General features: G+C 43.6%; 1 long non-coding RNA gene across 1 annotated transcript in view; it reads right to left on the bottom strand.

The window, feature by feature from the left end:
• Positions 1-260: 260 nt before the first annotated feature.
• Positions 261-27,731, bottom strand: part of LOC138295585 (uncharacterized) — a 51,337-nt gene continuing 23,866 nt past the window's right edge. Inside the window, exon 3 of the long non-coding RNA XR_011203634.1 lies at positions 261-292. This is a non-coding gene — a long non-coding RNA (uncharacterized lncRNA). The remainder of the gene's footprint in view (positions 293-27,731) is intronic.

Below are 27,731 nucleotides of genomic sequence, written 5' to 3'. Positions count from 1 at the left end.
AAAACAAAGGTACATATGTTTAGATCCTGTGGGCCTGCTTACATACATCCTACGTTCACAATGATTGTACTCCTTGATCATTCTCAGATAATCTGTGGGCTGCTTCTGTTCAGATTTACACACTGCCAGCTAATTGATGGTAGGTGAGTTATACCTCCCATCACAATGTAACATTTCACGCAGATCACACACACATGTCAAAATGGTAGATGCGTGTACTTATAATACTTACTGGTAGCACTGGCGTCCTGGAACGAGTCCGCTTTTCCCTGTGTACAAGGAAGATGTCCACCTAGGAGACATGAATGAGGACACTTCATTGTAAATAGTGCTATCACATAGGTTTACATGTATATGTAACAAACTATGCAATCCCAGTATTCCAGATTTACACATCACCTTGAACACACATATGCCAATATGACCAGATTATTGGATGCAGCTAGTCCGCTTTCAGGCTTGAGCTGGCTTGATGATGAAGTTCAGATGTATCCATCATTACATGTCTGAAGCATGCCTCAAGCATGTTATGTATTTAGTAATCCTGGGCAGCATCATGTTAGGCTGTAGTGTACCATGACACATGAGTGATAATATTGACCCTAGGATGAACTAAGTGTTGTTATGATAGAAAAGGACAGGCATACACCATATACAACATTATAAAAGTCACATAAGGGTGTACTGGCACTTATGCACAGAGTGCTGACTAATGTTAAGTTGTTATACCTTCCAACTTCGTGCAAAGCTGCATGCCTTATCAGCATGTATAATATTGTTTTGCTCTGAAAAACACACAGTTCTGCACATGTAGATATCCATAGGGCATATCAATCTGTGCACATGTGCAACACAATGCAGCATACATGGTGGAATTCATGCAAAGGGATTTGGCAAATAGATCTCCAGATCAGCCTTCAAGAGTGGGTGTTCTGGGAATTTGAAAGCATCCCCTGGTCGTTTTGATATGTTACCTAAGGAAATACTCATAAATCGTTGCATTTTCATTTATAAGTACCACCCACTAACCATTGAACCGACCCTTTTAGCAGGATACAGGACTTGAGCAATTGACCTTGTGCTTGATTTATGTTTGATTAATGTAGGCATTCTGAGGTACACAAAGTTCCCTTAGTTGAGATATTTTCCTTATACAGTATAAATGTATCATGATTTACATCTTGCACGTTCCAATATGAAAAATAAATACACAAATTATGTACAATCCATGTTTATGTTTGGCATTACTGATAAAGCTACATCACATAATACAGAAGGAACATACCTACGGGTACAACAATCTCAAGTCCAAGGAGGTCAATAATATCGGCCTCCCATGCAATGACATCAGCCCATCTACTGTATGTTTCATCTGTACAGTGGTCTGAGAAACCTTGAACGTCTGCTGGTGGTGCCAGCGCACACGATCCTAGCAATCCTCTTTGTCTTTTGCAGGGTAGCCCTGGCATTCTGGGCAGGTGATGGACAATAAGCAAAATCAGCCCTCTCAACTCTGAACAGTTTTTCCCCTTCCCAGACACTTCCCTACCCTTCCCAAACACACTAAACCCAAATACAAACCACATAAAAACTATTACTACCCCAACTAACAAACCCCAGAAAAGCTAACTCCCAACAAGACAATGATAAATATTTATACAAAACAATGAAACAGGACAAAATAGGTATGGCTTTGAGATACAATGCAGGGACAGAGCACACACTGGTAAGACCATAACATTAGAAATTCGCACAGATACTCTCCAAACACCTCCAACACCCAGCACAAACTAACAGAGAGTAAGAGAAAGTGAAAGTAACTTCACACTTCCTAGTTTGCGGTCTGCCACACCCATTGCGTCACTTCCTGAGTGTATTCCACCTGTTTGCCACAAATGTGTTGTTCTTTATGAGGCATCGGCATGAAATTGCTATTGCATGATGAACGCACAGCGCATTAGCATTTATGCATTGTTTTTCACGCATTAGCGTTGATGCACAGTATACGACCGGCGCAACGGGGGCAATGGGCCGCACAAATGGGCTGTGCCTGGATTCAGACCCACACAACTGGCCTCTTGTCTGGGATCCACTGTAAGATATTGTGCAATGCAGGAAAACACACCTTGGGCACACTTTCATTGGTCCTTGTTTCTTACCAGACAGTTTTAATATTTGCTGATGTGTGATTTCTCAGTAATCACAGTGTGCCTATGTGTGACATTTTATCTTCCTAGTGGAGACATTTTGAGTGGCAAACTATTTAAATGGGAAACAAGTAAATAATGTAATGTAGAGGGACATTAACAATTTTTTCTTCCTTTTGAGGTTTGTAGTATGCTTGTGTGAACAAAGGTAGCTGCGGTGTAGCCAGAAATATCTCCAATATATAACTTTCCTCTGCCAATATGCAACGCTATTGTATTCCCTAGTCTGCACAATAGCTATATTCAATCCATCTTTCAGGAGTCTTGCCATAAGATATGTTAGGGATGCAAAACACACACTCAGGGAAGCACAGAGACAGGCTGGATAAGTCAATCTACAGTGAATGTGCAAATCAGCTTACATATTTACTGGATGAATCTGATAGATACGGTCTAATACCAATATGGCACATGTGATTGTCAGGCAGCCAATAATTTGCACACTAAACTAGGCATCTTCCATCATGTAATGTGATGGTAAAGACATGTCTGAACTCAGGGCTATATGTCAGATACATTATGTGTGGCACTTTCACAATGCACCATGGTAAATGTGTTTAGCACATCTGTTTGCCTATTGATTGAGCAGAACAAGGCCAGCTTGAGTAGCCAAAACAAGTGCCACAATATATTGCAAATCACTTAATAACCTTACTTTGCACCAGAGAGACGTTCCGTGACCATTGCATGTGGGTAGCCATTCAGACCTGATTGTAATATATGCATTTACAACATACAACACCAGGGAAACCTGCAAATGTGTCAGTAAGCAACACCTTCCCAGGAGTGATATTCGATGGAGTTAGACCTTAACATGTCCCCATTACTTAATTTTGTTACATGTCCTGTTTACAGCAGCACACACAGATGGAGGAATATGGCTCACAGGCTAAATTAGTTAGCAATAAGGTGCACATTCATGCTCACAAAGATTCCTGCATGCAATAGTTGCATCCTTGCCCTATGGTGAAAGTGGGCCTTTGTTGGGCCTACACAGCCAAAACAGCAATGGTGCAGTGGAAGCAGCAAGATTTTAAAAGGTTTTGTTAGATACAAAACATTTCTTGCAATTTACTCGCACACATAGCTGTGGCATAGGGACACTATTTGTGCTACACTGTGTGGTCATTCTCCTTATACGCCCCTCTGTTTTTAGTCACAGGACATTATGGAAACTACACTGTAATCCACATACGTAAGATAGAAACAAATATCATGATGTGCAGCATACACACTCAGTCATAGCACACTGTTTGGAACTAGACTTCCTTTGCACTGTGCTAGTGGCTCCGACGGTGAACACACTGTTGCAGCACACACACACACACACTCTCAGCATGTGCAAACTTTTCCACAATGCAACCTTTCTGTTGTGTATGTCATACAGGCACATGTGTTCAGAACATGGTGTTATCATGCACATATTTCTGAGAAGATGATGTTAGTCAGGGGTGAGTGTTACACACAGCAACAGACCTTTGGGATAGGTGAGTGAGCCATCAGCCATCACTGCAGTGAACCAGGGTCAAATAGTCAATTTAGCTTGTAGTGAATCCTAGTTTCTTTTAATGGGATAACAGGAGATAGCTTAGCTTTTGGCTTGCAGACTCGTGCCCCCGTCACCTAGTGACTTTTAAAGTACTTAGCTTGCTCTGTTTTAGACCATTTATTTAATTAATTCTTCTAAGATGGCTGCCTTGTTTACAGTTAGGCCCTTTTGTTTAGAGTTAAGTTATCAGTGTCACCGCGCTAAGGCGTCTACTCATGCGACAAAGACAAACAAACTGTAGGTGCTCACATTAGAAATTACTGTCCCAAGCATGCAGTGTTATCTATCGTTTTGGAACAACCTACCTCAGGGGTCCAAGTAGATCTGTATAAATACATCACACTTCAGACAGATAATCAGAGGGATTCCGACCAGATACCATTGCCGCTATCAATGCCGCTCGTTGCCTTGATGGTGACCCAGACTTCATGTTCTTCCGAAGTCTGAGCTCGAGACCTCATTTCAAGGTAATAAGGGTTGGGGGTTCCTTCCAGGGAGATGGCATTGGCAGATTAGGTTTAACATACCCAGCTCTCCTCTAGGTAGAAGGTTAGGCCTATCACAATAGGGTACTAGGACATATTATACACTTTGTCTTTCCACGCTAACGCAAGATGGTGGGGGTCTTCATAATCATGACTCTCGTCTTTACAATTCTATTTCTTGCACTGTTTATTATCCTAATCATTGCAGCCCATGCGATTTACCGCAGATTACAGATTGTATTAAATAAAAACTATTGAAACATTACTGCATTTTCATTATTGCCTGTGTTTGGTTGAGACATGATATATCTGTGAGAAAGGGGTAATCACCGTTTAACCACGACACTCCTTGAGATGTCATATTTCTGAGTCCATGCGTAAAGGCTGCCACAAATCACCTTTAACTGTTTGGGTTGTTGGTGAGGTACTGCTAGTGAGCCGGAAGGGTTGGGACTACAATTGCAACTTGTTGTAGGATAGGCATAGTCGCCTACAAACAAAAGTACTGTCATCCTTAAACCAGCAGTCTTGCCCAGAGCAAGAGTCCAAACTACGACATGGCACCACCAACGATGGTGTTTAGGCACTAATCTATGGGTACCCCTACTATCACTGTCTCACAGACGACAGGTACCCTAAGTACCATTAAACAGAGACGTCCGTGGTCTTTGGGAAAATCCTCCTCGGCTGAACAGGGAACACCTAATTAGGCTGTAGGTTGTTCGAGCTCGAACCCATAAAATGGACTATACTCCCCACTTGGTGTTCCATCTCTTCACCCATTAACACAAATCTGGCTAACGCCATAGTCATTCCTGAGAATGCTAGACAAGCATTAACATTACATCTAGTAGCGCATGGCTTAACAGATGAGGGCGGGGATGTTACATTCATAGAAGCTAATGAAGCTTACCAAACAGAAACATTCTACTCCTGGGTCACCTTTCCTGAGGAAGACCTCAGGTCAGTCACGTTCCACACATATAGAATTGCTAATGTACCTCAAAGGTACCAAGCATTTCAGTCTCATGAAATACCACTCACCTATCATGAGCATCAGAACTGGTTTGAAGGCGCCCTACCACATGTAATACAACGTGTGAGATTAGGTCCTTTAGGGAATGACTGATCTACGTGGCCTATGTTTGCCACATACACACCTCACCCGGATATACAAAACTTGCAAGCAGCAGATCTGCGAAACTTATATGATGAAGTAGTAACATTATATAGACAGCTTGTTCAGTTTGTAATGCGGACTTTAAACACAACACCAGTGCGTCCCGCAACACCAGCACCTGCTGGATACCAATTGGCTACTGGGATTAATCCACAAACAGTACATACTATTATGGGTAAAGTACCCACAGAATGGGAGAAAATACCTCATTGGATAGCACAGAAAACAAATCAGCTGGAAGCTGTGTTTCCCCATACGGGAGCAGAGGAGAAACATAGAATTCTAACAATTTTCTTGCGCTTTGGGATGGTTCCCTCTGTAGATGACTGTGCCACATGGGGTACAGTCTTCCCTGCAATATATACTACCACACATGGTACCCTGACACTTGCCAGTTTACCGGAGGTGTTAAAAAAAATACAGAATGAGCATGGGGCCGCACCTGCCCTAAATTTGGGGATGAAATTGATTAGTAACTTTGACACAGTATCTTCGATAATACTCAGAAACATTAAAGGGGAAGCGGTAGCACTGGCAATACGCCAGCGTCTCCGAGAAACTCCACATTTGGATCAAGAGAGACAGCTACCAAAAATTATTTCCGATACCTATACTAGCATAGGACAGGATAGTCTGGGAGACAGGCCAAAGAAATTGGAAGTACAGAGTACCATCCCTAAGGAAGGTACGGAACAGACACAGGAGGGTTCGAAAAAGCGTTGAAAGAAGCCAAAACAATTTAAAGAAAGACCGAAGCAGAGAGCAGACTCTCCACATCCGGAGAAGTCCGAAAGGAGATATGCTCTCAGAAATAGGGAGAATATTAGAACTCCTGATAGATATATTGATTCACGTCCCTCTTGTTCCTTTCAGGACGCTCCGGATAGGTGTAGCGAGAGAGGAGGCCATTTTGACCGACGTCTTAACTACGTGAAACAAAAGTAAGACACGTCGCAGTCTACAGTCAAAAAAGAAGAGAAGACTTTGCAACAAAAGTCACAGTTTAAAAAGAAAAAGGTGGCAGCACTATTGCTTAAAAATGCCAGTACACTTGAGAACATTGCTGAAGAACAAGACGTGGGCAGTGACACTGCTAAACAGCACAGCAGAGGTCACGATATGTCGCCAGAGTCTTAAAGATCATCTGGATGCGACAGCAACTAGCGATTTTGTTGCAGTTGAAACGGCGGAGGGGCGCGTACTCCCACCAGATCGACTTTATGATCTAAAGATCTAAATTGAGAGAGACATGGAACACACCATCAGTGTGATCTTTTGGGACAAACTTAATTTTGACATCCTATTGGCCGAAAGAGCTTGGCCGCCCGAACACGTCGTAAGCTCCCACATGGGGAAAATTTCATTTTGCCTTCTTTCTGTAATCTTGTTCCAGAAGCAAAAAAGGAAGCCTACGCTATCAGTTGGGCTCTAGCGCAGGCACCTGCATTATATCTCAATCATGTAGGTTGGGACAGGGACTCTCCGTGTCATATAATACCAGTCAGGTCTGCACCCCAGCCTCAGACACAATATCCAGTAAAACATGAGGCTAAAGCTCCAGTGAGGAAAATCCTCAATCAGCTAGAATATCAGGGGGTAATTGAGCCTTGCGCCTCTGCAATGAATAATCCATTATTCCCGGTTGCAAAGCCAGACTATTCGTATAGAATAGTCTTAGATTACAGACACTTAAACAGTCATGCACAATACAAAATTCACATAGCAAGGCACTGATAAATAACATAGTGCGGAAAAAGTATAAAACAACGTTGGACATCTCCAACTGGTTCTTCTGCCAGAATTTCGGGACCTGAGTGCATTCTCATTTGGCTCACAAAAACGCTTTTGCCGTTTACCCAAGGGCTATAAGAATAGTCCAGGGCTGTTTTCAGCCTGAGTAACATCAATATTAAATGATATTGATCTTGAGGCGTTATCCTATATGGATGACATTTATCTCACAGACGACGACCTGAACATTCATCTTGTGAGGGTTGATCGAATAATTTTGGGGTTTGCAGGAGTTAAATTCAGCTTTAAGAAAATCAAGATCGCCTTTCTCAGTGTATTGTTCCTGGGATACGAGCTATCAAACGATGGAAAGAGCCTGGCCCGCACTTCCTAGAGAAATGTGCACAACTGCACCCACCAAATACACTAAGGAAGCTACAGTCTTTACTTGGTTTCTTTAATTTTGGCAGAACATACATTCCAGACTATGAACAACGTAACAAGCCACTATACGACTTAATACGTCCAGATTTTTCTAGCAGACACTGGACAGTTGAACACATGCGCATCCTTAGGGATTTGCAACAGGACATGCTAGAAGCTAAACACTTACACACACGTGACAATAAAAAGAATTTGGTCATCAGAATAATTGCTGGTGCCCTTGGGTTTATGCATGTCACCTTCAATGAGGATGACACGGTGCCCATAGCATATAAATCACATTTATACTCAAATGCAGAGCAACGCTTTGCACCCATAGAAAAAAATCTAACTGCAGTTCAGATGGCTGTCATAAAAGAGAGATCACTTGACCAGGGGAAACGCATCATTGTCGTTACCGCGGTGGCAGCACTAGAGGCCGTCACCAAAGCCAGTGTTGCTAACACTAAAGCATTACACCCACGCTGGATTCAGTGGGCAACCTCTCTGACAGCTACTGATGTAGATTATATTTTTGATCCGCAACTTCAGACACAAGAATTTCTCCAATATGAACAAGAGTGCCCCGCTCCTCTACATCTCTTACCTTTAGACAACTATGATACTGCCATTTATACTGATGGTTCATCCCAACCAGCTGTATGTACCAAACATCAATACTCAGCCGCTTGCGCAGCTGTGAGTAGAGTGATGAAGGATGGAGTCTTCCACCCTCATAATACCTACACGCAGACCCTAAGGGACTGCACAGCTCAGTAAGCCGAACTCAAAGCCCTTATTTTAGCGCTAGAAAAAACGGAGACAGGAAGACTGACTTTGATAGTCTGTGATTCATAGTACTGTGTTCAGTCTTACAATGATTATCTTAATCATTGGAAACTGAATGGGTTTAGAGATTCTAAAGGGAACACCATAAAACACAAGACATTGTGGGGGAGGGTGGCTGATCTTAAGGATAAGCTGCCGTGTGTTCCTAATGTTGGGGATCTGGTTCGTGAAAAGATTGCTGTAAAGAAGGAATTTGGTCCATCCTACAGAGCACCAGTCTCAGTCTTGGGAATACAAGGTACCAGAACTGTAATATTACCACCATTACCTGGTTCCCGAGTAAACAGATTTGTTTCAATTGACAATGTCAAACTACACCATGTGGCCGATCCTGCACATTAGACCCAGAGGTCCCTTGGGTAGTTCCAGATCCCCTCTCACTACCCAACAGGACATTCCTCTTCAGAACAGAGTGTCCAGCACTACTATGGACTATGCTACAATGTCCAACAATGCTATAAATTCCTCCTTGACCACTAGGAGGGCGGACAATGAGCTCTTGCTGGCTCCAGTCACCACTTCCACGACGACACCTGGTCAAGAATTGGCCGTCTTATACACCAATACAACACAGACTGATGGCACTATTTACTACGAGCCTCCATGTGAAGTGAACACAACTACAAGTACTGAACTTGCTCCTGTTTTTGCAGAGCCTGGCTCTGGTTACTTCATCGACATTGATGACTTTTCTTCAGACTCATCCACTCAAGCGATTGGAAATTATTCAAAGACATGCAAGCTATATCTATGGCTTAGAACAAACTACTTGATATATCCCTGAAACTATTTATGGTTCTGCCTAACATTTTCTACCTTATTTCTATGGATTGGTTTCATGACTGTTTTTTTCTTACTTATAAATGGTCATTACATTCCTGAACGCGCAATTGTAGCAACTGTAGATTACGTTTTAACTCCACATCATTCCTCACACAAGGTCTGCAGAGACTTGTCCCCGGTGAACATTTCAGCTGTACCCATTTCTGGTGGGATTGTGTGGACAAAGTTCCTTTTGAAATATATGGGCCTACTGAGGTCATTCAAATTCCATATGTATTCAAAATATCCATGACAGATGTTATCAAACCCAGTGTTGTATCTGATGATTGGGATGTCCAGACAGTGGATTCTATGTTAACTGAAATTAAGGACTATTCAGTATTTGAAAGTGATGATGTATATGTAAATACAATGAATTATGGGGAAATGTTCTGCTATAATAATTGGGGACATTACTACCTGCACCGTGCAACTAGACATAGACCTGTACTTAATTACACACAATGGGAACATTGTTCAATGCCACCAGTGGGGAGCCCAAAAAATTATTTCGAAAAATTCACTTATTTTTCTGGGCATGACACAAGAAATTCTGAGTCATATTTTTTTCAAATTACCACCTTCGAAAATTAGGAACACTTTGCTAACAGACACAAAACTGATATATTCAGATGCCCTTTTTTTCCCGTCTTACCATTGAAGGTTGCGATCACTGGAAGAACAATATTGACTTAAAGAGTGTATGGGGCACAAGATTGGCAAATACAGTGTAGGGAGGCCTTGTTTAGAGCATGTCTGATTCCGGTAGAAATTATTTTTTTAAATGGCACTGTTCAACAGACGTATTGCCTAGGGTTACCAAAAAAAAAAAGAAATGAACACCCCCAGTATCCACACACTAGCTAAATTTAATGATTGGCAATTCTTCCTGAATAACACAGAAGAAGAGCTAGATGCAAAAGTTCAGGCTGGTGCGTATAATTCTTCACTTTGCGGTCCCGGCGGGAGGTTAGTTTGGCCAATAGATACCAATGGATGTCAGGCTCGTTTTTTAAACTCCTCTGGGGGTTTTAAGATTAGCCGGCCAGATCCTCGCTTCATCTCAGGTCAACACACGGGGATAGTTACTACATACAGTGTGGGTAAACTGTGTCAACAATGGGCACAGTCTAACACGTTAGTTGCAATTAAAGAACACCTGAACACACTTTCTGAAGATATATACTTGCAGGACTTCTTGTTAGGTCCTAGGAAACAGCGCTCTAAAAGATTTGTATATGCTATGTACAATGAGATATGGAAACTTTCTCAGATAGAAGCTGCTGCACGTTTAAGGCAGATAGATAAGGAAAACTTAGAAAAGGCTTTGGCGGTTGTCGATAACGGCATGAACAACCTGTCCAACAGAATTTAGTCACTCACAAACATAGTATAGTCTACGATTGATATTATTCAGTCAGACATGTCTCGTTTATACCATGGACAAAGTCAGCTGCGTTCTATTATGCAGCTTGGTTGGACGTTACAAACATTGAAAAATGGCTGTGTTCCATGGAGATACATTAACGGTAGTGAATTGTTCGCTGCTTTTAATCTATCCGAGAAACAACAGGCAATGGCCAAAAGGGAAGCGAGTTACACTATGCTTCATGTAGAAAAGTTGGAAAAATTGCTTTTTACAAAAGCAGAGAGTCCTTCAACTGTCTGGCTCATACATGGTGTTATTAATCTGCCCATTTCCACCTTTCGTTTTTCGAAATGCTTGAAACATCTTGCCGTGGGCAGGTATGAGCGCTTGGGCGATAGCTATATTAAGGAAGAGTAGGAGTTGCCTTTCGATTATAAATGTCTGAACGGCAAAACAGAGGTCTTTCCTATCGGAAGCTAATGTGAGACTACTGTTAGTCATTCTATGATCTGCAAGCAGGTGTCCCTTCACGGCCACTGCAATTCGGGGGTTGCAAACTTGGCCTGTTTTCTGAAGGGTACTCCTGTTTCTTTGATTCGACCAGCATTTCATGTACTTTCCAATGGCAGTTAGGTGGTGCTGAGCGATCAAAGCTGTTGCGGTATGCGACCAGGCATTGCCAACACAATTTCGGTCTCTAAGGTCGTTGCGTGTTGTGGACATGTTTTATTCCCCCCCCCACACAAGAGATAAAGGTATCAGAAATGTGGCTTCACATTGATACTATTAATGTAAATTATGACAAGCTGAGTAGGCTAAAAGTGCTACTGTTTCAAAAACAGGTTGCGTTGACATCCGCTAGAGAGACGTATGTTCTCCAGATTGCGAAATCATCAGCCGAGATACAAAACCCTATTAAATACCAACTTCCCCAAGCACATTGGTGAGCTGGTATCCAGAATATGCAACGCCTCGAGCACTACTGGGATTGTCCATTTCTTTAAGGCTGTCGGGTCTGGATTTGTGGCCGTCTTCCAGACTATCTTCGGAGTCATCCCGTAAGGTCATCTATTCACTCTTTTCAAGTGTGTTTGGTGGCTTTCCTGTAATTTTGGCATTATTTGGCGGAACACTACTGCTATTTTTTCTGATTAGCAGTGGTTGTTTCTTTACAGCTACACGGAGCGATGTAGCTGCTGCCACCAGCACAACTGTGCCATGAACGAATGGTTTAGATCTTCGATGTTTTCTTGCTGGAGGAACTAGAGGGGAATTGGTCATTGTCATTGCGGCCAATCCTCTGGTGCATGCAGCCTGTCTTTCACTGCATATGGTGCTTCTTCGAACATTTGCCAGCAGTGTGTCTTGCCAGTTTCTCCTGTGGACCAAGAACCGTTGATGTCCCCGATGAGGGTTCATACACGGTCGTGCCCCATGAGACTAAGGCTGATCCGCGAGGCCACTTATGAACACTCAGAGTTGGCTCTTCCATCTACGGACAATGGCACTGATGCAGGTGGGCCCGCACATGAGACTACTGCACACTTTTGCTCCGTAAATCCATCCTCCCAAGTGATCGATCTTACATCAGACGATTTGGCCTAATTTTTTGATGACTTTTTACAAGGTGACTTCGGAGCTAGTCTTCAAGATCATGACTATAGTTCCACGCCACAATGATGGAATTTTTTTAAAAAATCTACACTGACATCCAATCTATGATTTTACTTTGGCTTGCTGTGCTTGTCATGGTTGACTTTAAGGCCCATATTTATACTTTTTTAGCGCCACTTTTGTGTCTTTTTTTGTTGCAAAAGTAGTGCAAACTTACAAAATATAATTGTATTTTGTAAGTTTGCACCACTTTTGCGCCAAAAAACTACGCAAATGAGGTGCTAAAAAAGTATAAATATGGGCCTAAGTCCCTTTAGTATGATTTAAACGTTAAATTTTTTTATTATGTTTTTAACTTTGGTTTTTATGTTTCGCTTTTTGGATTCCCTCACCTTCGGTTGGCGTCCAGTAATGGTGTCATACTTGTTACAGCAATGTGTGTGGAGGGGGGGGGGGGGTGTAGCGAATCCTAGTTTGTTTTAATGGGATAAGAGGAGTTAGCATAGCTTTTGGTTTGCAGACTCATTCCCCAGTCACCTAGTGACTTTTAACCTACTTAGCTTGCTCTGTCTTAGACCATTTATTTAATTAATTCTTCTAAGATGGCAGCCTTGTTTACAGTAAGACCCTTTTGTTTAGAGTTATGTTATCAGTGTCACCGCGGTAAGGCGTCAAATCATGCGACAAAGACAAACAAACTGTAGGTGCTCACATTAGAAATTACCATCCCAAGCATCTAGTGTTATCTATTGTTTTGGAACAACCTACGTCAGGGGTCCAAGTAGACCTGTATAAATACATCACTGTTTAGACAGATAATCAGAGGGATTCCGACCAGATACAATCGCCGCTATCGATGCAGCACATCGGCTTGACGCTGACCCGGACTTGGTGTTCTTCCAACGTCTGAGCTCAAGACCTCATTTCAAGGTAATAAGGGTTGGGGGTTCCTTCCAGGGACATGGCATTGGCAGATTAGGTTTAACATAACCAGCTCCTCTAGGTAGAAGATTAGGCCTATCACGATAGTGTACTAGGACATATTATACACTTTATGTCTTTCTATGCTAACGCAAGATGGTAGGGGTATTCATAATCATGACTCTCGTCTTTACAATTCTATTTCTTGCACTGTTTATTATCCTAATCATTGCAGCCCATGAGATTTACCGCAGATTATAGATTGTATTAAATAAAAACTATTGAAACATTGCTGCATCTTTGTTATTGCCTGTGTTTGGTTGAGACATGATATATCTGTGAGAAAGGGGTAATCACCGTTTAACCACGACACTCCCTGAGATGTCATACTTCTGAGTCCATGCGTAAAGACTGCCACAAATCACCTTTAACTGTTTGGTTGTTGGTGAGGTACTGCTAGTGAGCCGGAAGGGTTGGGACTACAGTTGCAACTTGTTCTAGGATAGGCATAGTTGCCTACAAAGATAAGTACTGTCATCCTTGAACCAGCAGTCTTGCCCAGAGCAAGAGTCCAAACTACAACAAGCTATGATGTTCAATAACCATAATGCTGCCAAATGATCTCTGTCGTACTCCTGTCAATGTTAGTAGCAGTACATCTACTCTGAGGGCAGGTCTTAGCGTGGACCTTCTGGTCCAAAAAGACTGCAATTCCTGACACAGGCATAGGTAATAGCACACACTCAACTCACATTGCCCCCTTGGGATGATACAAGATTTGTGATCCCCTCAACTATGGACTTGTACACTCAGGTCAGAAGTAAACAACTCTGGCCATGAAAAGATAAGTTCATATCCAAATTCCTCCATCAGACCATGTGCAATGAGTTAGTGTGTATACACAAACAGTTGTGTCTGCCTTTTTGACATAGAGAAATCACACTTTTGACATCTCTGTATTCTTCAGGTGTTCAGATGTTTGCATAAACATCCCCAATGTCATACTTCTCTGGATATTTACTCAATGTACAATGTCATCTGCTCATATTGTTGTTTTGCAAGCCGTTGTTCATCATTGCATTGCCTGGCAAATGTGTGATTTATCTACTGTAGCATGATGTGGTATATGTGACAATGTAGCAAGGAACTGGGTCAAGTGCTGTGTTTCAAGGATGGCCACACATGCATGTCTGCATTCTTTACAAGTGTTGGCTTCAACATGTTCACATGACGCTATACCTTTGCCCAAGACAACTGTCATTATTATCTCTGATGGTATCGGCAAATACATTAGTTCCTGCAAAGTTCTGCCATTCTGGATGCTACCACATTGGTGAGACACACTACAATCAGAGGTTTGTTTCTGGCAGGGTAGTTGGTGGTTTGTGTTCCAAAACTCACTGAGTGCCATTTGTAACACACTTTGCTGCTGCAGAACACAGCAAGACTGCTAGCTGTGCAGCTCTGTAATGCTCAAGTGTGTGAGGAAAGTAATGATCATTTTGGTATTAGAAATACTGTATGGCATGACTGGCCTGTCCCTTTAATGCAATACATTGCATTTCTGTGTAGGTGGATTGATTAATGAGAGGCATGGCCCCATGTTGCTCAACAGGTATGATTATATGTATGTTACCTGTTGAGGCCTACTTTTAGTTGAGAATATGTGGGTGACTCGAAGTTTACAGTGACTGACCTAAAAGCCAACACATAGAATGAATTAAAAAATGTATTTTCATGTTGAACATTTCTAATATGTTTGGAAAATTTGTCCATCAAGGTAAATGTAATTTAGGTAAAGAACCTTTGCACAATGTGGTTACGTCGCCGCCAAACAGTGTTGGATCTCTCCTCCAACCTCCTCCTCTTCCTTCATTGGTTCCTGCTCATTATGGTCCACGTTCCTTGGGACATTCGTACGTACAGAAAATGTGGAGGATGGCACATATTAGGATCAGCTTGCAGACCATAGGGGGCGAGTATAGCAATCGCTCCCTGAAATGTCCAGGCATAGGAACAGGGACTTCAGCACACCAAAAGTACGTTACATGATATTCTAGGTCTTGACCAGGGCCTGATTGTACAGTTGTTCCGGCTCAGTCTGGGGATGTGCAATTGGGGGATATCACCCATTGCTGGAGGCCATATCCTTAGTCAACAGAAAGTTAGAAAGAAATTACAATAGTCAAGCAATTTACTCATTGTTCCAGCGACAGTCCTGTCCATGTGTGTTGTGTACTGAATAACTTGTACACATTTCAAATGTGTTACAAACACAGTTGTCCATTGGTTTTTACACATGCCTCTTTTAATTCTCCGTCTAATAGCAATTGATGAGCATGCCCGGATACTTTAGACACTTCTACATCCTGACTTTCATGTTTACCCAGTAGCCTACTGTGATTAGTATTTTGAGATGTTCTTGTTCACTCTATCTTATGTGCACTCATTACATGTGTAAAGTGCAGATTATTGATCAGATGTTTGTCCAGTTGATCCTCCCTAGGTAGTTGACATGGACATATTAGTGAGGGAATGTCAGTATGTGAAAACATTAGCTACATGTTGCTGAGTGTTGTTCCCACTATGTGCACATGACAGTAGGGGCCAGATATTTAGGAAAGTGGCAAAGTCCAGGGCAGCAAGTCACCTTTCTTCACTGAATTGTGTCACTGGGAAAGGGCAGTAGTACACAATATTTTGGCCAAACAGCGCATTCCTGTCCTTTCATCCTGCACTGCCATACAATGGGTTGCCTGGCACAAACATAGACACCCTTGCACCATGATGCAAGGGCGCCTGTGTTGCATGCAGGATTGTCTTTGTGCAGGAAGGGACACATCCTGCACTTAAATAACCCTTAAAGGCATAGTCAACCATTTATGTGTGCCACTGAATCCAGCACACATAGGAAGCGATAGTGACTTTAGGGACTACAGTTATTTATCCTTCTTAAACATCAGGTGGGAGGCACTATTTTTTGAATGTGTTCCCAGGTTTCCCTTGTTTGGTATACATGACCAATGTCATCAATCATAGCAGTTTAATAGAAACACCCACACATCAAACATCTCCCTTTCACACAGTGATGGAACACAGCATTTTGCACAGGGTTGCATTAGTGCAAAATGTTTGACTTTCAAAACCACACAAAGTTACTTTGTGTTTCTTGACATAGCAGACTTAGGGATTTGCATTACACATACCCCTCACATATAAGCCCCTAGCTCTGTCAAAAGAGACAGAGATGGCTATTCTGTCATACGTTTCTACATTTTAGTTGGTGTTTTGTATACTGGAAATTGAATTACCAACAAGTAGGCCATTTCCATATCACTCATTCTAGAAGCAATCTTTTATGATGCTATGCCTGAAGACGTATGTATTGTGTACTTCTGGGGACTTTGCAAGCACTTAGCTGAACCTCCCCAGCTGATCCACAATGGCCTGGACGTTGATGGAGTATGTGCGTTTTCTATTCCGGAACAGGTGTGCTCTTTCTTCTGAGGGAACCAATTGCATATGTATGCAATCCATAGCACCCAAGACGTGGAAACTCTATAATGGCAAGAAGCTTTGCTTGGTCTTCATCTGTTGTTGTTGTGTCTTGGGGAAAAGGAGGTACTGTGGTGTGAGGTGAATGATGGCACCCTGGACAGTGGGCAAGATGGCAGAAAAGATGCCTGGAATATTCCTGCAATGCTTGTTGTTGTGACCTGAAATGACACAGAGATCAACATGTGGAGCACAGCCATTGGTTTCACCTGAGGAGGAATGTTGGTGGGCCTGGCAGTTGGTGGCAGCAGATTTGGCTCAATCTTCTAAAACAATTGTTTAATGGACTTCCTACTGAGCTTATAGAATTTTATCACCTCATCTTTCCTGAAGTTGATGATGGAGATGCACTGCCGGAACACACGCTCCCTCCTCCTTCTCTGCCTATATGGTGGTGGTCCTCTTGTGACACCGAGCTGAAGGGTCACTACAACCATGGTGTTCTTGAGCTTGCCAAAGTGTTTTTGGATGGTCAGATTTATATACCACAGCCACTACAACATTTCCTACATCTGGGTTCCTTATGCACAGTAATTCAGGCGCCTTTCAGGCTTTGTGTGCCTCATCCATACAAAGCGTCACACAATGCCAAAGCCAGAAATATCATTGCGTTCGTTTTCAATAATATTTGGTGGGGAAAGGTCTACCTTGCATGTTTTAATTTCTGTGTGGTGCGGATAGTTTAGGTGCAGCTTTTAACCAATGCAAATCTTTAAAAAACTGTGCATTTGGGAAAATGCGTTGTCTCATTGCTTTGTATTAGTGCTTGCGCTGCCGATGCATCAAAACGTTTAGCGCAACAACAGCCCAAACCTTTTGTAAATATGCCCCTGGGTGCATGCAGTAGATATGTCACCAGCTGGGGTTGCAGAAGCCCAGGAGGGGCTTTGGGGATGAGGCAGATGGCTCTATTCCAGCCCATTTAGTAGGTATGGGATAGATCGAATCTTGGACTCTCCCCTCTCCTGACCATGAGGGACCCAATACTCATCAGCAGCTCACATCTATTCTGGAAGAAGCCGGGGAAGGTGCTTTCAGCACTCCCCCATCTGTCGCTTCGGGCTGTAGAGCACTCACATCGCCCAACCTCCAGCAGCCCTCTTGGAGTTCCTCTGGTTGAAGCCAGCATCCTGGGACCAAGTAGCTGCCAGCGTAGCTCACTGTAGGGCTGTACCGCTTCCCCAGTTCTCTAATTGGGGGGGCGAGGCGGAGGAGGTTGGTGGGTCTATCCCTCAGTTGGCCATCCAGTGGGGTCTCTTCCATTGCAGCAGCCAAGACCCGGCTCCTGAATAGGCAGAGCCCTCTCCTCGAGCCTAGCAATGCAGTGCAGTCTTCACAAGTCCTCAACTTGGACAGGTGCTGTTTCAGGACTCATGCAGCAGTTCCAATCTTCTCTGCTCCATCCAACAGGGCTGGCTGGTCAGCCCTCCATGAGAGGTTCAGGGGGTGCCTAGCCTGTAGTGTGGCACTCCCTTGGGGCTGATGTCCATCGGAAAGCAAGGAGTAAACACAATTCCCAGGGACATGGAGAACACTGTTCTATGTGTGACGGCAAAGCATAGAGGCTAGCCCTGCCCCCCTGAGGGCTTACTAAATCTGGCCTAGAGTTTATAGCAGATTTTGGCACACATCTGATTGCTGATGTGCTAAGACATCAACACGGTAGTATCTGGTGAATGTGTGTTGAACAGACCAGGTTTGCTGCTTCACATATGTCAGCTATGGGGCTGTTGTGTGAGATAGGCCATAGAGTCCCCCTTTTTACGATTGAAATGTGGTCTAGACGGTTGCCTTTTGACCTTAACATAACTGGGTCCAGATTTATCCTTTTTGATGCCAAACTGCGTTTGCGCAGTTTTGCGTCAAAATGTATAGCCCCGGCTTGCACCATTCCAGGATGCCAGCCGGGTGTCAAATTTATGGAATGGCGCAATACAGCGCAAAGGGTGGGTTAACGTCATGGAAAATGATGTTAGCCAGGTGGGGGTGGCAGTATGGAAGAATGGTGTTTTGCACAAAAAATTACGTTAGGCTGGTTAGAGTAAAAAAAGATGACTCTAACCAGCCTAGCGTCATTTCTTGACACAAAACGATCCATACCACATGACTCCTGTCTAATAAAAGACAGAAGTCATGACCACCACCCCAATGGCCAGCACAGGGGACAAGGGTCCCCTTGGCATGGCCATTGCACCCAGTGCCATGTAGGGGGCCCATTTCAGGGCCTCCAATGGCACTGTAAATATTTACCTCTAATTACCTGGTATGGTGTTCCCCCATCCAGTGGTGTCCCTTTGGTGTGGGTGTTCCTGGGGGTTAGGGAGTCCCCTAACACCTGCCCAGACCAGGCGTTAAATAATGGCGCTAAGCAGCTAAGCAGGCTTAGCACCATTATTTGGGCCCGCCTTCCTCCTGTGCACCATTTTTGCACAGGGCATAAATAAGGCGCTAGGGCCTTAGAGTCATTTTTGGATGGGAATGCCTACCTTGCATCTCATTGACGCAAGGTGGGTTCACGCATCCAAAAAATGACTTTAACTCCAATAATTTGACGTTAGACTAGTCTAGCATCAAAATATAAATAAAGAATTAAGTTTGCACTGAATTAGCGTTAAAAAAAATTACGCTAATTCAGCGCAAACAGAGCATAAATCTGGGCCCAAGTTTTAATACACTTGACAAGCCATCTGGTTATGCCCCCTTTAGAGAGGGCATGGCCTTTCTGTTGTTTGGTAAAAGCAACAAAGAGTTGCTGAGTTTTGCAAAAGGACTTGGTTCCATCAATGTAGTACATGAGGGAACACATGACATCTAGAGTATGGAGAGCCCTCTCTGCCATAGAGCCTGGCTGTGGGAAGAAAACTGTTAGCTCAAGAGTTTGATCAAAATAGGAGGGGCATACCACCTTTGACAGAAACTTTGGGTTGGTCCCAAAGATGACTCTTGTTACGATCGTGGAAGAAAGGCTCCTTCATGGTAAGAGTTTTGAGATCACTCACAAGCCATTAAGGTGTGATGATGACAAGGAAGGCAGCCTTTCAAGATAGGAATGGAAAGTTTCAAAAGGAGGGACCATGAGCCAAGTAAGTACTATATTGAGCTTCCAGACAGGAGCCGAAGGTACTGTGGATGGACTAACCCTTTTGGGCTCATTTATGAAAGCTTTGATGACCGGGACTCTGAACAAGGGAAAATGCTCTCTGTTTTATAAGTAAGCTGCAACTGTAGCCAGATTAAAATGCATGACGCCCAATATCTTAAGGTGAAGAAGGTAACATACTATACTTGGACCACTGGTTAACAGAGATTTATGTGTTTTGAAAGGCAACAGTGGACAAACATTTTCTACGTGGCTGCATACCTGACCCATGTGGTGGGCCAACAGGCCTCTTTAAGGAAAAAGGACTAGATGTACAGCACCATTTTGATGTCGCCACTGGCCCATTTAGCAGAATCGGGACGTTTGTGAATGCAAAAAGCTATTTTGGTACGTATTAATCCCAAACTGGGATTCAGTAACATGTTACTGAATCACAATTTGGAATTGTGACTACATACTGATTTGGTGTTTGGAAGAGGCATGTTTAGTGTGCCCATTGCAAATACTAAATCAGTATGGAATGTATGGATGTTACAACTCAAAGTTGGTGGCACACTATTCGCAAATGGGAAAGGGTGCCCACTACCACTCTGAGAATGTTTAAAAAATACCTTGTAAGATCACAGTGGTCCCGCAGACGATTGTCTACTCTTAAAATATAAAAATTTAACTTTTCATTTTGTATTTTTAAATGCATCCTGTTTTCCTTTAAGGAAAATTAGTTGCATTTAAAACAAATGCTTTATTTAAAAGCAGTCACAGACATGGTGGTCTGCTGACCCCAGCAGACCATCATCCCTCTGGTGACAGTAAATCGGAGTGGGTCACAAATTGCCACCCAGCTTCTTAATATTGATGAGGTAGGTCTATTTGCGACCCTCTATGAATTGTTATTTAATAAATAGGGGTTAAATAACCCCTTTGTAGATTAGAAATAGTGATTTGCAAAAAAAGCTCTATTTAGTCATTGCTATTTTTATTCTTCATACATCTAACCCAAACATACATTCTGCAGGCAGATTAAGGTAACCAAACTGTAGGACCTAAGGAGCCAAAATGCAAGATTGAGCTGCCTGGGGTTCGGGTGCCTGATGGTGCCTTAATTCTGCGTGAGGTCTGACCGGTAGTGAACCAGAATTGTCGCCACCAGGATGTTTGCTGAAATTTCCAAACCGTGTACAGAAGGAGTGGGAGAGGCGGAAAAGCGTAGGCAAATATCCTTGACCAGTTCATCAAAAGTGCATTTCCCATGGACTCTGGGTTTAGAAGCCAGGAGACAAAGTGTTGCCATTTTGCATTTTAGACGGTTGCACAGAAATCTACATTCGGAAACCTCTGATGGCAGAAATACAGGAGTAGGTCCTGAGTGTGGAGTTCCCACTCATGACTTCTTAACAGGTCTGCAAAGTCACTGTCCACTCCCGGTAGAAATTCCACTGGTGAAGTGCCCAAAGCAAAATGTATTGCACCACTGCCTGCAGCTGCGGATACGGTGTGCTTCCCTTTTTCTGAAGATAATACATGGCTATCATGTTGACTGTCTTGATGAGCACCACCTTGTGTTGGACCTGATGAAAAAAGGTTTGAGTTTTAGCTGGATGGCCGGCAGTTCCAAATAATTGGTGTGGCAGGCCTGCAGGTGGGACGCCCACATGCCAAAGATGTTCATATACAGCAGATGCACCCCCACCTCGTAAAGGATGGTGATGGTCACCCGCGGAACAAGGTCTAGAAAGGGCTGGCTATTGTTTCACAACTGTGGAAAGCGATGGATGCTGGCCAGATCATCACTAGATCCTCCCACTGAACCACAGTTTGGGACCACTGTGCTACTAGGAACGCATGTGTAATCTTGCATGGGGACTATGACAATACAAGAGGCCATCATGCTAAGAAAGCGTTCTTGGACCTGCGCTTGTCTGGGGTAAACTTTCCGTGTGGCTGTGTTGAGAACTGCACCCAGGAATGGCTGGATCTAGAGGAGTTCTGACTGTATTTACGGGGAAGCCTAAATTGTCTAAACGGTCTAAGGTAGTCGGAGTGTAGAAACACACTGACATTTGTTTGCACTTTTGATCAGCCAGTCATCCAAAAAAAAGAACACGTGGTGAGGGCTTCTCCTGAGATGAGCTACTATCACGGTAAGGCACTTTGTAAATACCCTGGGGGCCCTAGTGACCTTTAAGGACAGAACATTGAATTGATAATGATGATCACTTACCAAGAACCACAGGTAGTAGTGGTGAACAGGGTAGATGGGTATGTTGAATTAGACATCATTCAAATTTTGAGTGGTCATGAAGTCGCTTGTTGCAGCAGAGGGATGGCATCTTGTAGAATGACCATATGGAAGTGTTCTAATGCAATGTACTCATCAAGCAACCTGAGGTCAAGTATTGGCCTGAGGATCCCTCCTTTCTTGGGCATGAGGAAGTATAGGGAGTACACCCTTTTACCATGTTGCAGGTGCAGTGAACTCTAAGCAAAAGCCCTGTCATATGATGGAGAGAGAGTCGATTCCTTCCCACAGCAGGAGAAAATTCTGTAGTCTTCCCCCAACAGGTGTAATGTGATCAGGGTAATAGAGAAAGAAAGTCACTGCTTTGCACCCCCCTTGCTCCTATCCCCGTTATTTCCTTTATAACTTCCCCTAGAGTTCCCAGCGTGGAGTGCTGCTGGTATGTGGTGGGTGGGTCAAGAAGTGGTGTTAGAGCCCCTGTACAGGGGCCTAAGAAAGGAGCCTCAGGGAGAGGGTGTCTGGAGAGCACCCATAGCCTTTGTTTTGTCACTGTCTTCCTTAATCTTCTCCAGCATCTGATCCACCTGCAGCCTGAAGAGATGTTTGCCACCAAACAGCATGTTAAATAGAAGCTGTTGAACTTCTGGCTGGAAGCCAGAGACATGTAGCCAAGAGTAGCACCTAATAAGGACACTGGGATTTATCCCCCCTCTAGCCGTAGTATTAGCTGTGTAAAGGGGTACCAGATGGTAGTATTTGATATTAGCTTGCTCTCCAATACCAGCTCATGGCCCCGCTGTCTGTTTTGGTCTGGGAGGTGCTGGAGAAGTTCCTCTATCTCATCCCAGTGGGCCCTATCATAGTGAGAGATCAAGGTAATTGCAGTTGCAATACTCCAATGCATGGCCATTAGCGCATCGACTCTCTTGCCTGCTGTGTCTCCTTGCTCTCTTTATCAGTGGATGAGAAGGTCACCATTCGCTTAAGCACTGGCACGTTTGTGTGCTGTGTAGACCACCAGAAAGTCTGGAAACAAATGTCTGCGGATGAAGGGAGAGTCATTAGAAGCAGAATTATATTTTTCATTCACCCTTGATGTGACTATTCTGGCCCTTATGGACTCCTTGAAGGTGTCCAGCACAGTTTTAAGCATGCCCTTGAGCATGGGCAGAAACTGGAGGGTGCACTGTGTAGTGGACTACATCTCAACCAAGAAGTCTTTGTCTTTCTGGATGGTAAGCAGATCAACATTATGGAGGGCGGCTGCCTTTTGTATTACTTTGTGATATGAGAGAGTGTTGTCGGGAGGGTTTGGCCAGGTAGAGATCCATGTCCCAATCAACAGTGTAGTCATCGCATGGGTACTCCGGAGACTCAGAGTGATAAGGGGCCTTATAGGATCTACAGGGTACGAGGGGCTGTCCCCTCAATAAGAGGAATGTGGTGAGGTGGTGGAGGTGGCCCATGTGGTGGTTGTACCGAAGGTGGGGGAAGGAAAGGAGGGAGGAATAGGTGAATGAGGAAGAGGTGCAAGGGAGCAAGCTGGGAATGGGCAATTGTGCCTGTCCTGATGTGTCCTGTGCTGAGGGTAAATGGTTGTACTGACAATCAAAAGCTTCAAGGCCTGTAGCGCCTCTGGAGCTTGCTGATTCTCGGTCTCTCATTTAGACTAGGAGCTGTCTTTGTGGCTGAAATGTAGGGACTGCTCCTCAACGTCCGGAACCTTAGGGCCTGAAGATGATCCAGAGGGATCCAAATACCATACAGAATATCCACAGCATGGGCTCTTTGAAGGCCTGTATCTGCTGAGGAGTCAACAATGAACCTGGGACCTCAAACTGAATTGGTATCAAAGCCAGGATTGGCTCTAAAGTTGGAGATTACGACCTAAAAGTACCTTACCTGTTATGAGACTCAATGTCAGGAGTGGCAGGACCATAAGGAGCCATGCTTTGACTTTTTGTGCTTCTTCTTTAACTAACCTGATGATTTTGATCAAGAAGAACAGAGTTTGTGGGATTGGCTTTGGGAACAAGAAAACTCCCAAGCCTCAGACTTTGAGCAAGACCAGGCCTTTCTTGCCTTTAATAGAGTCTGGCCTTGCGGTTCCAGATGCATCCTATCGCATTTGTCTTATGGTGCTGAGTTGTGTCATAAGCCGAAACACCATAGACAGACCTTGGAGCGGGACCGTCAAAGACATTTGCTTGTGAAGGGTTTAAATCCTGTTGTCTTAGGGAGAGACAGAATAATTGCACGCTGGAGATTAAAAAAAAAAGAAAAAAACTAAAGCCTGTTAGGTCTGACAGAATTCGAGTGAGTGAGCTCTGGGTCTGCATCAAAACTGCCAAAGGTGCTCATAGGTGGCTACTATGTCCAGTTCACATCTGTGGCAGTATGGCTGCAACCTGGGGCCGCCCAACACCACTTACTCATTTTTGAGGAGTTGCGGAGAAAATTCTCTGAATACAGTCTGGTGTCTGAGAGTATTCACAAAGTGAGAAAAACACAAATAGAAGTATCCATTGGAAGTGTATTTATAGTGCTATGGGACCCTGGCCTGCAATAGGAAGCACAGTGAATATGTAAGCATTATTTTAAAAATGTTTTATAGTTACACACAGTACTAGATAGATTCCACAAAATGTGAATAAAGATTTACTAAGATTTCACACAACGCAGTGCAGCAAGGGAAGTTGGTTGCTGCGTTGCGTGAAAGGGAGGGAGCAGAACAACACAATGGGGCATATTTATGAGAGACTTGTCCTGCCGGAGCATCACTTTCTTTGATGCTCCAGCGGCACAAACCTCATAACCATACTATAAGGCCATGCAAAGCCACTTTGCATGGTCTCATAGATATGGAGTAAGACAAAGCAGTGCAACTCGCTTTCAGGGATTATATTTAGGGAGACATTCCATGGGCGTTGCGGTTGGTTTTCCCACGCAACACCCATGGATTTTGATGCTGTCCCAGACTTACTTAAACACGTAAACCTGGGGCAGCGCCAAAACCTTACACCTCCCCAGAGCAGGCGTAACGAGGAGAAATATTTTCATTTTTCCTTGTTTTTTCCCTATTTCTATGTGTGCTGAAAATGTCTGTCGGGATTGTTTCTGTGGAGGAAGAGCCCTCTTCCTGCACAAAAACAATCCTGCAGGCACCTTTGCACCATGGTGCAAACGTGCCTGCATCAGTGCTAGGCATCCAATTGTGCGTCAACGCACGGGGAAAGGACAGGAATGTACTGTATTTCATAAATACAGTGTATCCCTGCCCTTCACATTGGTGCAGGGCAGCACAGTAAGAAGACCTGCGGTGCTGCCCTACGCCAAATCCCCATATATATGGCCCATATTTACAAAGATATGGTGTAGTTCTCCTTGCGCTGGCACACTTATGGCTGTCTAGTTTCAACACAGGCACTCTTGTGCAATGGTGCAAGAGTGCCTGTTAAGGTCGGTATAGTTTTTCTGCAGGAAGGTGAACTATCCTTTGAGGTTTATTCCTCTTTGTGAGTGTGCTGCAGAATGAAGTGCACATGCAAAGAGGAAGTAACAAAGGGAAATAAAGATAATTCTCCTTGTTATGCTGGTCTTGGGTAAGCACACTCTTTGGTGCAAACTCATGTATACAAGTCTTGGTAAATATGGGTTTGCATTAAAATACATGGGTGAATGGACAGGAATGCTCATGTTCCACCCATGTACTGCTTACATAACACAAGGCAGCGTAAGGCAATGCTTTGTGCTGAGATACCTCTTTTTTATACAAAACTAAGCAAATTGGTGTTTACGTGGATTTGTGAATCTAAAAATAGACTTTGCAGTGGGGGGGTTGCACCCAAAAAGTGACGCAACCTTAACGCAAACATCTTAAAGTCTTGGCTTTTAATGTTTAACTATAACTAGTGTTTTCAAAATATTTATTTTTATTAGTGTGTAAACAAACAGCTTGTGTTACAAACCTTGTTTAGTGTGTTCATTAAGAGGACCCACTAAAGAACTCAGTAGGCAACACCCTTACAGGACCACTCAAAAAGAGTCATGCCCGTACTTATCATAGGTTTGCAGAGCCCTTATGCCATGAAAGGGGGCACAAGGGCGACACCACAAGAAGTCAGATTTAATAACCCATGTAAGGCCATCTTGTGTGGCCCTGCTTAGCTTGATAAATCTGAAGTAACAGAAGGTAGCGCAAATTGCTGCCTTGTGTTACTATACCAGAGAGAGGTGCTCGCTTGGTGGAGTGTGGGTGTTCCTTGTTCACCCACCCATGGATTTAGGTGCGTTCCCAGATATACCATTAGTGGTAAACCTCCCTAGGGGAGGCGTAACAAGAAGAAATATCTTTATTTCTCCTCATTGTTTCCTCTTTCTATGTGTGCTGCATCATGCAGCACACATAGAAAGAGGAAAGTGCCTCTGAGGATTGTTTTTGTGCGGAAAGGAGACCCTTACTTCAGAAAAGCAATCCTGACTGCAATGCAGGCACATAAGCACCATGAGGCAAGGGTGCCTGCGTTCATGCTAGGCAGCCAAAAGTGCGCCAGCTCAAGGAAAAGACAGAAATGTGCTGTATAATGTTAAATATGGTGCATTTCTGCTCTTTCCTTTTAATGCAATACAGTTGCAGCGCATTGTGCTACATGCAGGATTCTTTTTGTGCAGGAAGGTGTCCCTTCCAGCAAAAAACAATTCAGAGAGATGGTTTTCTCTTCCCATGTGTGCTACAGAATGATGTAACACACATAGAAAGAGGAGAAATGACAATAATTCTCCTTGTCACACCTGCTCTATATGGATGAGGCCATGCAAACTGGCTTTGGTAGCCTCATAGATATGGTTGAGAGGCTTGTGCCACCAGGGCATCAAAAAAATGATGCTCCTGCAGCACGAGCATGTTATAAATATGCCCCTTAGTATCATAGGAGGGGTTGCTGGCTTTGAGCTGTCACTGCTTGTTAGACCTGGCAGCCTTTTGCCGTGTCTCCCGTCTTTTTGCCTTCTGACCTCCTGTTTTTATGGTATACTGGACTATGTTGTTGCTGGTTTATTGTCTCTGCGCACTTTACCACTGCTGTTCAGTGCTAAAGTGCAAGTGCTCCCTATGTAAACTGTATTGGTGATTGGTTTATCCACGATTGGCATATTTGATTTACTGGTAAGTCCCTAATACAGTGCACCAGAGGTGGCCAGGGTCTGTAAATCAAATACTATAAGTGCGCCTGCAGCACTGGTTGCGCCACCCACCTTAGTAGCCCTGTAAACATGGCTCAGACTTGCCACTGCAGTTTTTGTGCGCAGTTTAAACTGCCAATTCGACTTTGCCTAAACCTTCCCTTTTTATACATGTAAGGCACCCCTAAGGTAGGCCCTAGGTAGCACCATGGGCAGGGTGCAGTGTATTTAAAAGGTAGGACATGCACTGGTGTGTTTTTAACTGTGAAATACTGCCAAAATTGGGTTTCACTATTGCAAGGCCTATCTCTCTCATAGGTTAACATGGGGGGCAGCTTTTAAATTACTTTAAAGTACAGATTCCCTTTGAAAGCAGATAGAAATATGGAGTTTAGGGTCTCTGAACTCACAACTTGAAAATACATCTTTTGTGAAGTTGGTTTTTGGATTGAGTTTGAAAATGCTACTTTTAGAAAGTAGCCATTTTCTTGCTTAAACCATTCTGT

Source organism: Pleurodeles waltl, chromosome 1_2 (assembly GCF_031143425.1).
Source record: "Pleurodeles waltl isolate 20211129_DDA chromosome 1_2, aPleWal1.hap1.20221129, whole genome shotgun sequence".
Classification (NCBI taxonomy): Eukaryota; Metazoa; Chordata; class Amphibia; order Caudata; family Salamandridae; genus Pleurodeles; species Pleurodeles waltl.
Note: the sequence above shows the minus strand (reverse complement) of the source record. Positions and strands in the feature narration are given on the sequence as shown.